Here is a 13,744-nt window from a genome sequence, read left to right on the forward strand (position 1 = left end):
ACTGGGGTATTTTTCCACATGGCAGAATTATTTATGAGAATTCTGAAAATGTAGATATAATGTTTCCAGCTAATAGAACTCAAATCACTTGTGCTGCACCATTAGAGAGCAAACCTTCCCAAGTAAATTATACACAGGCTGTAAATGGAAGGACTTGTAGTGTTTTTATGACCCTATAAAACTTTGGAAGTTTATTGCTATTGAACAAACAGGAGATCCAGATCCTTGAAACTCAACGGCAGAAACTGATGGCATCCAAAAGCATTGCAGTGACGTCCAGACCTATTTACTGTGATGAATATGATTAGTGGTTTGAGCAAATGGATCATTCAAGGCCTCCTTTGTGGCACAATCTGAAAAGGCCAAGAATAGGGATGGGTGTAATATATTTGAGGTGGTGGTGTATTATTGCATTATATATATGTGTGTGTGTGTGTGTGTGTGTGTTGCTTTGCTTCTCCCCAAATCCCCCATATTTTTATAAGAACATGAAAGCAGGCTGCTCATATACTTGAAGGAGCGTCTCCACCCCCATCATTCAGCCCAGACACTGAGGTCCAGCACCGAGCGCCTTCTGGTGATTCCCTCACTACAAGAAGTGAGGTTGCAGGGAACCAGGCAGAGGGCCTTCTCGGTAGTGGTGTCTGCCCTGTGGAACACTCTCTCATCAGATGTAAAGGAAATAAACAACTATCTGACTTTTAGAAGACATCTGAAGCCAGCCCTGTTTAGGGAAGTTTTTAATGTTGATGTTTGATCGTGTTTTTAATGTTCTGTTGGGAGCTGGCCAGAGTGGCTGGGGAAACCCAGCCAGATGGGTGGGATATACCGGTAAATAACATTTCTTCTTCTTCTTCTTCTTCTTCTTCTTCTTCTTCTTCTTCTTCTTCTTCTTCTTCTTCTTCTTCTTCTTCTTCTTCTCCTCCTCCTCCTCCTCCTCCTCCTCCTCCTCCTCCTCCTCCTCCCTCTTGTCAGCCCAATGACCCATCTAGTTCAGCATCTGGTTCTCCTGAAGAAGGAGGAGGAGGAGAGTTTGGACTTGATACCCCGCCTTTCACTCCCCTTCAGGAGTCTCAGGGTGGCTAACATTCTCCTTTCCCTTCCTCCCCCACAACAAACACTCTGTGAGGTGAGTGGGGCTGAGAGACTTCAGAGAAGTGTGACTGGCCCAAGGTCACCCAGCAGCTGCATGTGGAGGAGCGGAGACACGAACCCGGTTCCCCAGATTACAAGTCCGCTGCTCTTAACCACTACACCACGCTGGCTCCCAGTGGCTAGAGGACTCAAACTTATGAGGTCCCTGAGTCTTAAACTGGAGGATCAAACAGCCACAGCAAGTGCCAGTGATATACCAGATACTTATCTGCAGTCCTACAGCACCCGGCAGGAGGTGGTGCATTATAGCTCCACTGCAGCAGGTGGTCAGGAAGGGGTACTGCAGCTGCTAGCTTCACATAGATCAGGTGACACATGGCAGCCAGTAGGGCTCAACCTGGTCCTATAAAAGCTGTTGACTGCAGCCGAGCTTCTCACTCTTATTTATTGCTCAGTAATGCCCATCTAAGAAGCACCTTCTGGATTTCACCAACGATTAATTGGGCTTTTTGAGCCTTCCAGTTAGAGATCCATTCTGCAGCTGAGATATGAGTTCTGAGGCTATACTATGCCAGCTTCAAGCAGAGGTGGGAGTCCTGCGTTCTTCTCAGATTGAAATGTAAGCATAAATCTTAAGTGTCCTGTTCTCACCCCTGACTTCATAACATAATCGGCTACCAATCAAAATTCAAGGCTCTGGTACTACCATTAAGAATCCATGCAGCTCAGGACACCGTTACTTTAAAAACTGCCTTATGTACCCAGAAGGTCACTGCTCTCTGCGGGAGAGTCTCTCCTTGGAACTCTTAAACCAACAGAACCCCACCCCTGACAGCAACTCAGAGCAGTGTGGAACAGAATCCTTTTGTCGGAATACAACAGGTGCCCACTTTTTGTAGTTTCCAAAAACAATTAAAGGCATTTTTGCATGCAACATTTTCGGTTCAACCACCTTTGGTATTATATATTATTATATTGCATATTAATATAATATAATATAATATAATATAATATAATTATATTATAATCTATTCAGTAGTTTTTTTGGGGGGTACCCCTAAACATTTTGTGAATCTAACAGGAGATTTTTTAAAAAAATAATAATAGTTCCTTCTCTAGTATGGTGAATTTTCAGTTCCCTTGCTACCCCCAATGGTGGCCTTTTGTCCATTTACTGTATTTATTTTCCCTGATTTGAACTATAAAATGGTGATTTGCTTGAGTCAAATGAGAGTACTTCTAAACTTTTTTTTTTAAAAGAAAAAAGCACTGTTTACCATATATTTCACCATTACTCCAAGAAGCTCAAGCTGGCATACAAAGTTCTCCTTCTCCCCATTTTCTCTTCAATTCATGAGCATCCAATGAAGCACAATGTTGGAAGATTCAGGACAGATAAAAGAAAAATCCTCCTTCATGCAGCACATAGTTAAGCTTTAGAACTGGTTCCCGCAGGAGGCAGTGATGGCCCCAAACTTTAATCATCATCGTCATCATTTTATTGATTTGTTTTGGATGTTTGGATGTGATGCCAATAAAAGGTTTGATGATGATTTTATTTGTATGCCACCTTTCCATAGTTAAAACAATGCTCAAGGCAGCTTACAACATGACAAGATTGACATAATTACCAACATAACAAAAGTCATAAACAATAAATAAAACACATCAAAAAGTACACAACCAAATGGAAAACAATTTCCACATAAATCATAAAATCTAAAACTAAGAATATAGCTTTAATATCAATCACAATTTAAAGTGACATAAATCAAAAACAAAAACAAAAACAATATGTCTTGCAGGTCATTGTCTGTAAAATTTTACTTTCAGTTCATGAAGCATTCTCTATCCACCCACCACGCTGATGAAGAATTCTACAAAACAGTAGTCAACACCTGGAATTACTGTTCAGTGTTGGACATCATTGTTGAATACACAAAGCTTCACAGCTTGTCTTCCACCGTACAATGTTTGGCACCTCGCTTCATCTAAAGCAGTGTTTCCCAACCTTTGGTCTCTAGCTGTTTTTGGACTACACTTCCCATCATCCCTAACCACTGGTCTTGCTCCCTAAGTATGATGGGAGTTGTAGTCCAAAAACAGCTGGAGACCCAAGGTTGGGAAACACTGATCTAAAGATTGTCAGAGACTTTGAGACTAAAGATTTCATTCTGAACTTTTTATGATTTGAAGGAATTCTATAAAGATTGTATATTACATATGTATATGGTCATCGTGTGGCCTAGGCATTGTTGATGTTCTCTTTGCAACACAGGGGTTTGTTTGGCCCCAACCCAAGCCAGGTGGAGAGAAGCAGGGCAGGGCCCTTCAGGCTCCCAGCAGGTCAGTCCTGGCTTTAATAGAGGATTAGGCAAATTCAGGAGGAAAGGGCCACCAAGGGCTACTGGTTATGACAGTTGTGTTCTGCCTCTATGGTCAGAGGCTGCAATGCTTCTGAATGCCAGCTGCCGGAAACCACAGGAGGGAAGAGAGCTCACGTGCTCGGGTACCGCTTGCAGGCTTCACACAGGCATCTGGTTGGACTAGGATGCTGGACTAGATGGGCCTTTGGCCTGATCCAGCAGGGTTGTTCTTCTGTCCTTCTGCTCTTCTGGCCCAAGCAGGGAGGTCTGGACATTGACTCCAGCATTTTGCTTTAGGCAGAACTTGCTGGCAGTGCCGGCGCAGGGAGAGATTTATGACAGTAGGAAGGCATCCGTCCTCTACCGGTTCCCGTTCTTCATGTGACAGAGCCTGACAAAGGACTGAGCACAAATCTGCGGTGCTCCACACGGAGAGGATCGGATGAGTCAACTCCAGCATGCCTGCCTTGCTTTGCAGCATGCCGATAAATTTATAAAGTTTTTCATATTTTATGAACGCGATCAAGCAGGCAGTGGGGGGGGGGGGAGAGAGAAAACCCTCATTATATCTGAAAGGATGAACTCTCTAGAGGGCTTTGGGGTTTAAGCATCTTGCTATACAGCAGTAGCAGAAACACAGAAGAAAAATAACAGTACGGAGATTCACAGTTTACGGTGCCCAGTGGAGACCTGGCTTTCTCAGCGCAAGGTCATCTGATTAAATGGAGAGTTCGGGTTTGGTCATTCGCCATCAGTGGCGTAGCATGGGTTGTCAGCACCCGGGGCAAGGCAAGTAATTTGTGCCCCCTAACCCGTGGATTTGCGCCCCTAACCCGTGGATTTGCGCCCCCTAACCTGTGGATTTGCGCCCCCTAACCCTAACCCCCGGATGTTGTGCCCGGTGCGGCCGGCCCCCCCTGCACCCCCCACGCTATGCCACTGTTTGCCATTCCATTTGATGGCTGTGCTGTGGCTCCACGGTCAGAATACCAGTTGCTGGAAACAGCAGGAGGAGAGAGGGCTGTTGTGGTCAGATCCTGCTTCTGGGCATCCATTTGGGGCATATGGTTGACCACACTGACCACAGGATGCTGGGCTAGATGGGCTACTGGCTCTGCTTATATCCTGATTTGCTCATGGGATGGTTCCGTCAGACAGAATACAGCTAAATTTGCAAGCTGGGGCAGGGGTGGCTCCACTGAAGTCTGTGGGCCGTATCTGGCTACCGAGAGGGTTTTTGTGACTCCCACTCTGGACCCTCCCTCCAGAAATGTAAAATGATAACTAGGTCACTTTAGTGCTGAATCAGGTTTGTATTTGATCTCAGAGGAGGCTGGACACAGTTTCAGGTACTGGAAAGGTAGGGCCTTAAGGCCCAAAGCTCCTAAGGACCACACACAGCAGCTTCATATAGATATTAAATAGCCTCGGGGAGAAATGGTACCCAAGCCAGCTCAGCCATGGGATGCTGGGCCTGATGGAAGTGATGCTGCAAAACACCAGGAGAGCACCTGGTTGGTGAAGCTCAGCCTCTGTGTTCTTTTCATTCTGAAGGGGTTCATCGTTATCGGGTCCAGTGAGAGCAACCACCTGTATCTTGCAAGTGTGTGTGTTTGACAGGATGGATTGCACATATTGATAAAGCCCGGAGCATCGTGTTTGGGTGCAGGGACATGGTGAGGGAGGGAGGGAAAGAGAGAGAGAGGCAGAGAGATTTATGGCCGTAATAAAGGGCAGGTGGAGAAGCCTTTTCCTGCAGCACTGACTGACATTTGTGTTTCAAATGGAGCGTAACGTCTGCCAAATAAGTAGCTCAGGCAGCTCAGTCAGATGAGCGTTCTTGCCTCTTTCTGATCTGGACCAAGATACTTCTCCTGCCCCCACCCCCTATGCTTTTGCAAGCAAGCCTCTGGACCATGGGTAGGCAAACTAAGCCCGGGGTCCAGATCCGGCCCAATCGCCTTCTAAATCCAGCCTGGATCCGGCCCAATTGCCTTCTAAATCCGGTCTGGGAATCAGTGTGTTTTACATGAGTAGAATGTGTCTTTTTATTTAAAATGCATCTCTGGGCTATTTGTGGGGCCTGCCTGGTGTTTTTACATGAGTAGAATGTGTGATTTTATTTAAAACGCATCTCTGGGTTATTTGTGGGGCATAGGAATTAGTTCTTTTTTTTCTTTTTCAAAATATAGTCTGGCCCCCCACAAGGTCTGAGGGACAGTGAACCGGCCCCCTGCTGAAAAAGTTTGCTGACCCCTGACAGACACTTTCTGTGGGCATTTTCATGAATCCCCCTGATGCTATGATACCTTTTATTCAAACTGCCTTGAGACGGAGGTTTAGAAGGCAATTAAAAAAGCATAGATCAGCACCATAATCAGTGCTGCTATTTTGTGGGTTTCGACTTTGCCTGCACAGATTGATTGCAAATCCCATGAGCGAAAAAGGGGGTCATCTGACTTTGGAATGCTATCGACCGGTTGACTGGTGGACAATCTCAAGCATCTGTAGAACTTGGCTCACCGGGTGGTTGGAGGAGATAAAACCAACTGACATGCCATCTGGATCCAGTTTCCTAGCCCTGGCCTAGAGATAGTCCTGAGGGCCGGAGAGAGACGTCTCTAGGGCCACATTTGCCCCTTCCTCCTCCCAGGCCTGAGGCTTCTCAGCCCTGTCCTAATAGAACTTAGTGCACCAAACAGGCATAAAACTGGGTTGTGTGACCTGCCTGCTACTGTAATCTAACTGCACCCTCTGGCTGCAACAATACACTACAGCCTTCAGTACTCCCAAAACTGTTGTGTGTCCAGAACTGGATGCCATGAGACAAACATTTCATTCTCCCAACGGCTGGGCTTGGTGCCCACATTTGACAACTGTCACCTGCCCACTTGTTTCAACCTCTATCCTCCGGTCTCCCCCATCCTCCTGTGGCATTCTGTTTCACGTCAACTCCCCCGTCACACATGTGGTGCTGACAAATGTTTATTAATGAATAATTGCATGAAATATTCACAAGCCAGCAATATTGAATATTTTAGTAATATTTTGGCATGCATAATGGATGGCACGCAGCACTCACTATTTATTAAACATTGACTCTCATTATTGCTTCTGAGAGGGGCTGAATTACACCCCTCCCCCCAAAACACACACACACACACACACACACACACACAGACACCCCTCCTGGCAGTTCCTCCTCCTCGTCTTAATGTCTGTTCCACGAGCAAACCATCCTCTCCACCCCTTCCAGAACTGATTCTGAGCATAATCTCAGGCTCGGGAGCTGTATGTGGCCCTCCAGGGATATATTTATGGACCTTGGGATTCTCCCAAGGCCATATCATTCACTGCCCTTGTTCAACACTCTCCTTGAATTGTAGAGTTGGAAGGCACCCTGAGGATCATCTAGTCCAACCCCCTTGTAATGCGGGAATCTCAGCTAAAGCATCCATGGCAGGTGGGCATCCAACCTCTGCTTAAAAAAAACCCCTTCAAGTGCTTTTGGAGGTTTTGAGTGTTTTTGCCTGGCTGGAATGGAAGGATCCTTGAACTGCAATAGAGCCCTGCTTGGTCAGGCCAGTGTCCCATCTAGTCCCTCATCCTGGTCTCACAGTGGCAAAACAGGGAAATCCCACAAGCAAGATTTGAGCACAAGGTAACTCTATCCACTTGTGGTTTCCAGCAACTGGTATTCAGAAGCGTTACTGCTCTTTAAAATAGCACAGGAACAACTTCATAATCACTCAAAACAGCTTCCTTGACCCAACCCAGTTCCAAAAAGTTCAGCTGCTATCGACAGACTTGAAGCAGCAATTACAGGAGCAAAATGAAGGCTGGTTTATGACTATTATGTAGGTTACTAAAGTACTAAATGTAAGTTCAAAAATGGTGTCTGAGCTGCAGAGCTCAGACAGGCACAAACAATCAGCTTGGAGGCATGATAAAGAAAAGAGAGGTTGCCCGGGCAGGAAGGAAGTATGTGATGTTATAGCTTCCTGCCAAGGCAGACAAAGGAAGTTATCTCACAGAGTTCTCTTTAGTAAATTTACAGGGAAGCTGTGTGAGACTCAGCCCTTTCATGGGCCCATCTGGCAAAGCAGGAATTGTTGGTTTGACTCCAATACCTGAATACCTGAATGAGCGTCTCCACCACATCGTTCAGCCCTGGACACTGAGATCCAGCTCTGAGTGCCTTCTGGTTGTTCCCTCACTTCGAGAAGTGAGGTCACGGGAAAGCAGGCAGAGGGCCTTCTCGGTAGTGGCACCCACTCTGTGGAACGCCCTTTCACCAGATGTCAAGGAAATAAACAACTATCTGACTTTCAGAAGACATCTGAATAGTATAGGGAAGTTTTCAATGTTTGATGTCTTACTGTATTTTAATTTGTTAGAAACCACCCAGAGTGGCTGGGACTACCCAGTCAGATGTGTGGCATATAAAAAATAAGTAGCAGTAATAGTAGTTATAATGTGCCACAATTTTAAAGATATGCAACTGAAGACCAGCTACTTGAAATCCTGCAGGCTAAATGCAGGTGCAAGGAAGAGAGCTTAAAAGCTCTTTTTTGTGCCAGGAAAACCTGGTGCTAAAGAGCTTTTAAGATCTTTGCCTTGCATGGGGAGTGAGGCCTTCTCTGCGCACCAGCTCAAGAAGTCCTGGGCTGTTTTCATGAGATCTTGTGGGAACTCAGATGGCCCTGTAAGATCTCATGAGAGCACCCCAGGTTTCCAGAGTTGTTGAACAGAAAGGCAGGAAAGGGAGCTAAGGACTTACAGGCATGCCAATTCCAGAAGCCTCAGGATGCTCTTGTTGGGGCAGTTCCAAGGCTCTGAGTACAGTCGTACTTTGGAAGCTGAGCAGAATTTGTTCCTGAAGTCTGTTTGACTTCCAAAAGGTTCGACAACCAAGGCGAGGCTTCCGATTGGCTGCAGGAAGCTCCCGAAGCCAATTGGAAGCCATGTTGGACGTTCAGCTTCCAAAGAACGTTTGCAAACCGGCACACTCACTTCCGGGTTTGCGGTGTTAGGGAGCCAAAACGTATCAGTGCTAAGGCGTTCGGCTTCCAAGGTACGGCCGTACAGTGGACGCTCGGGTTGCGAATGGATCCATGTGGGAAGCATGTTCGCAACCCGCAGTGCTGCGTCTGTGTATACACGGATCGTGATTTGGCACTTCTGCGCATGCACAAAGCGCGATTTAGTGCTTCTGTGTATGCGTAAGCACCGGAAGTAACCCATTCCGGGACTTCCGGGTTCGGCATGGTGCGCAACCAGAAATCGCGCAACTTGAAGTGTCTGTAACCTGAGGTATGACTATATATGCATTTTCATGTATACCAGGAACTGTTAGAACTGAACCTCTGCATACCATGCGATTGTACTACAGTGGTACCTCGGGTTAAGTACTTAATTCGTTCCGGAGGTCCGTTCTTAACCTGAAACTGTTCTTAACCTGAAACACCACTTGAGCTAATGGAGCCTCCCGCTGCTGCCGCGCCGCCAGAGCACAATTTCTGTTCTCATCCTGAAGCAAAGTTCTTAACCCGAGGTAATATTTCTGGGTTAGCGGAGTCTGTAACCTGAAGTGTATGTAACCTGAAATGTATGTAACCCGAGGTACCACTGTATTTTCTTTGTTTGTTTCTTAAAGGGGTGAACTGGAACTAGTTCTGGTTCCTTTTCAAAAGGAACTTTCCAAACTCTGACAATCGCCAATCTTCCCTAAACCAGAAGAGAAAGCCTGTTGAGACGGCATCTCTCCAAGACATCCATTTGCATACCCACATTTCATCTGACAGCTCCACGCAGCCAAAGAAAAACACTTGCCTCCGACCCTCCCCTCCCCCTTGACGCTCATATTTTGTTTTTATTTCGGTCTTCCTGCCCCTCTGGCAATGATAATACATTATTTAGCTGCTGCTGTGGTTCATGATTTCCCTTTTTTAGTGATTTAATAAAAAGCAAACAGACATAAATCCATTTTAGAGAGGGGCTTCCCAACACCCCCCTCCCTCCAAAAAGTAATGGAGAGTCACAGGAGTCGGAAGAGGAATTAAAGCAACAATTCACGATCCTGAGCTTTCTGCCTTTGAGAAACCCAGCAGCTGAATGAAGGCACAGTGAGATTCCTGCAAAGAGAGAATACACTTCTTTCCCTCCCCCACTTTTAAATTTAATAACTTAATTTGATGATTGGTTGCTTCATTTTTATTTTCATTTTTTGCCGCTGAACTGCACGCTTTCTATTAAATGCATAATTCAGGTGTCTCCAGACATGCAAGTCGGGGCTCATTACGTCTCAGTCAAATGAGGTGGAAATAAAACTGAGTTGTTACTTTGGAAGAAGGCGGATTGCTTAATAGATGGGAAGGATCACGCCCCATTCCAGCTTTTCCCCATGAAAGGCTTTGAAACAAACACTAATATGGTGCTGCAAATTTAAGAGGGATGGGGCAGAGGGCGCATTAGCCTGGTGGTGTTGTTTAGTCAATTAGTCGTGTCCGACTCTTCGTGACCCCATGGACCAGAGCACGCCAGGCACTCCTGTCTTCCACTGCCTCCCGCAGTTTGGTCAAACTCATGCTGGTAGCTTTGCAAACACTATCCAACCATCTCGTCCTCTGTCATCCCCTTCTCCTTGTGCCCTCCATCTTTCCCAACATTAGGGTCTTTTCCAGGGAGTCTTCTCTTCTCATGAGGTGGCCAAAGTATTGGAGCCTCAGCTTCACGATCTGTCCTTCCAGTGAGCACTCAGGGATGATTTCCTTGAGAATGGATACATTTGATATTCTTGCAGTCCATGGGACTCTCGAGTCTCCTCCAGCACCATAATTCAAAAGCATCAATTCTTCGGCGATCAGCCTTCTTTATGGTCCAGCTCTCACTTTCATACATCACTACTGGGAAAACCATAGCTTTAACTATACAGACCTTTGTTGGCAAGGTGATGTCTCTACTTTTAAAGATGCTGTCTAGGTTTGTCATTGCTTTTCTCCCAAGAAGCAGGCGTCTTTTAATTTCGTGGCTGCTGTCACCATCTGCAGTGATCATGGAGCCCAATAAAGTAAAATCTCTCACTGCCTCCATTTCTTCCCCTTCTATTTGCCAGGAGGTGATTGGACCAGTGGCCATGATCTTCGTTTTTTCGGTAAAGGACCTGGTAAAGGACCTCATTTGCTCCAAAGGGCATTTTTTGCTGAAGGTGCGACAGCATGGATCATTCACTTTGTAACTTCAGGGTTAGCTCAGTTGTCCATAAGTGAACAGGCCAAAGTTACTTTGCTTCGCAACTAGGGATGGGCATGATCCTTAGTGAGGTAGCATGTGCTTTGATTGGCTGTGTAACTGGGGAGGTGCTTTCTGGTGAATGTGAAGTTGAACCTAAGTTTGCTCTTAACAAGGCCTGCCCTAAAAGATAAAACCGCCCCCTGTTCCTTTCACCTCAAGTTATATGCTTTTTTTGGTTCACTTTCCTCAGTAAAGTGTTATCAGGTTTTCTTGTCTCCAGACAGTGTTGAAGAGAGTATCGAAGCCTTAAGGGCCAAGGAAAGAGGTTTAGAGGATAATAATAATAATAATAATAATAATAATAATAATAATAATTTATTTATACCCCACCCATCTGGCTGGGGAAACTCTGGGCAGCTCCCAACAGAATATTAAAAACATGTTAAAACCTCAAACATTAAAAACTTCCCTGAACAGGGCTGACTTCAGATGTCCTCTAAAAGTCAGATAGTTGTTTATTTCCTTGACATCTGGGGAGGGCATTTCATAGGGCGGGCGCCACTACCAAGAAGGCCCTCTGCCTGGTTCCCTGTAACCTCACTTCTCACAGGGAGGGAACTGCCAGAAGGCCTTCAGAGCTGGACCTCAGTGTCCGGGCTGAATGATGGGTCTGGAGACGCTCCTTCGGGTATACTGGGGCCAAGGCCATTTAGGTCAGCACCAGCACTTTGAATTGTGCTCGGAAACGTACTGGAAGCCAGTGTAGTGTTATATGGTCTCGGTGTTATAAGGCCTGAGGTTCTCTGCCGCTTACATATCAAATGCTTCTTGTGTGGCATAACATCACTTTCCTCTGTCCACTGAAAATTCCCCTGGGATTTCAAAGAGATTCGAAGTCGTCTCCGAGGTGTGTGGAAGGGGAAGCTTTTAATGTTTAATAGACTATTGTAATTTGATATTCTGTTGAAGGCCGCCCAGAGTGGCTGAGGAAACCCAGCCAGGTGGCCAGGGTATAAATAAATTATTATTATTACTATTACTATTATTATTATACATCTGGAGGCCTGGGGGGGGGGGTGTTCTCTGCTTCTGCTGGGTTCCTTCTGCTCTGATTCTCCACCCCAGGCCTCCCTCTGATGTTGACAGGAGCCTTAACATGTCCCTCGAGATAGGAGCTGGAGAGCGAGAGCTACTAGAGCAGCTGCGAGGCCGCGTTCAGGCCGCCCCCCTCCGTCCCGTCTCCGTTAACCATGTCCGACTTCGACGAGTTCGAGCGGCAGCTCAACGAAAACAAACAAGAACGCGACAAAGAGAATCGTCATCGGAAACGCAGCCACAGTCGCTCACGGAGTCGTGACAGGAAACGCCGCAGTCGCAGCCGTGACAGGCGCAACAGGGATCAGCGCAGTGTTTCAAGGGATCGCAGGAGACGCAGATCACCCCTAAGCCTAGCAGGTCCCCTGAGCCGTTCTCCCAGGCATGAGAAGAAGAAGAAGGTTCGCAAGTACTGGGATGTCCCGCCCCCAGGCTTTGAACACATCACTCCCATGCAGTATAAAGCCATGCAAGCTGCTGGGCAAATTCCAGCTACAGCCCTCCTGCCAACGATGACCCCTGATGGACTGGCGGTGACTCCCACTCCTGTGCCAGTAGTAGGCAGCCAGATGACACGGCAAGCCCGGCGTCTCTATGTGGGAAATATCCCCTTTGGAATCACTGAGGAGGCTATGATGGATTTCTTCAATGCTCAGATGCGCCTTGGTGGCCTTACCCAGGCTCCTGGGAACCCTGTCTTGGCAGTGCAGATAAACCAGGACAAGAACTTTGCATTTTTGGAGTTTCGCTCTGTGGATGAAACTACCCAGGCTATGGCTTTTGATGGGATCATTTTCCAGGGACAGTCGCTGAAGATCAGACGCCCACATGATTACCAACCGCTCCCTGGCATGTCTGAAAACCCTTCAGTCTATGTGCCAGGAGTGGTGTCCACAGTGGTTCCAGACTCTGCTCATAAGCTGTTCATTGGGGGTCTGCCAAACTATCTTAATGATGATCAGGTCAAGGAGTTGCTCACTTCTTTTGGACCCCTGAAGGCTTTCAATTTGGTGAAGGACAGTGCCACTGGCCTGTCGAAAGGTTATGCCTTCTGTGAATATGTGGACATCAACGTCACAGACCAGGCCATCGCGGGCTTGAATGGCATGCAGCTGGGCGACAAGAAACTGTTGGTGCAGAGAGCCAGTGTCGGAGCCAAGAATGCTACTCTGAGCACAATAAACCAGACCCCAGTGACCCTGCAGGTACCGGGCCTGATGAGCTCGCAGGTGCAGATGGGAGGTCACCCCACGGAGGTGCTGTGCCTCATGAATATGGTGCTGCCCGAGGAGCTGCTGGATGACGAGGAGTATGAGGAGATCGTCGAGGATGTGCGCGATGAGTGTAGCAAGTATGGTGTTGTCAAGTCCATTGAGATTCCCCGGCCTGTTGATGGCGTTGAGGTGCCTGGCTGTGGCAAGATCTTCGTGGAGTTCACATCTGTCTTCGACTGTCAGAAGGCCATGCAAGGCCTGACTGGGCGCAAGTTTGCAAATCGGGTCGTGGTGACCAAGTATTGCGACCCCGACTCCTATCATCGCTGAGACTTCTGGTAGCCCAACCCTGAGCCAGGCATGGGGGTGTGGGGTGTTTTAAGGAGGCAGGGGCAGCTCGCTGGCCGGAGAGGCTCCTTTAGCAACATAGCCTGTTTATATTTTATGGCCAAAATCTCCTGTATTTTTTTTTCTTCCAATTGTCCCAACCCCTTCCTTTTCTATCCCTGCCACCAGCTCCCTCGGCCCACCCCACCCCCCTCGGTTTCCCAGTGATGGTTACTCTGTAGTAGAAACGTTGTCTCTTTTCCCCCATATCCCCATCCCACTGTGATGTTTCTGATTTTTTCCTAAGAGGAGTTTTGCTCTAAAACAAGATGGGCCCGTTTTGTTGTATTTTCCTTTCCTCTGCGCTGTGTGTATGGACGACTATTTCTCTAGCATTGTCTCTCATAATTAAAC

General features: G+C 47.0%; 2 long non-coding RNA genes and 1 pseudogene across 3 annotated transcripts in view; 2 read left to right on the forward strand and 1 right to left on the reverse strand.

Moving 5' to 3' along the window:
• Window positions 1-13,744, reverse strand: part of LOC309359145 — a 368,574-nt gene that overhangs the window by 189,054 nt on the left and 165,776 nt on the right. The gene's annotated exons all lie outside the window — the stretch shown is intronic.
• The window catches only part of LOC309359163, a 160,460-nt gene that overhangs the window by 122,578 nt on the left and 24,138 nt on the right, over window positions 1-13,744 (forward strand). The window lies entirely within an intron of this gene.
• Window positions 11,871-13,632, forward strand: LOC309358343 (splicing factor U2AF 65 kDa subunit pseudogene; annotated as a pseudogene). The gene has a single exon. The product of its transcript is annotated as a splicing factor U2AF 65 kDa subunit pseudogene (transcript).

The sequence above is a fragment of the Podarcis melisellensis genome (genome assembly GCF_964234715.1).
Source record: "Podarcis melisellensis genome assembly, chromosome: 16".
Lineage (NCBI taxonomy): Eukaryota > Metazoa > Chordata > Lepidosauria > Squamata > Lacertidae > Podarcis > Podarcis melisellensis.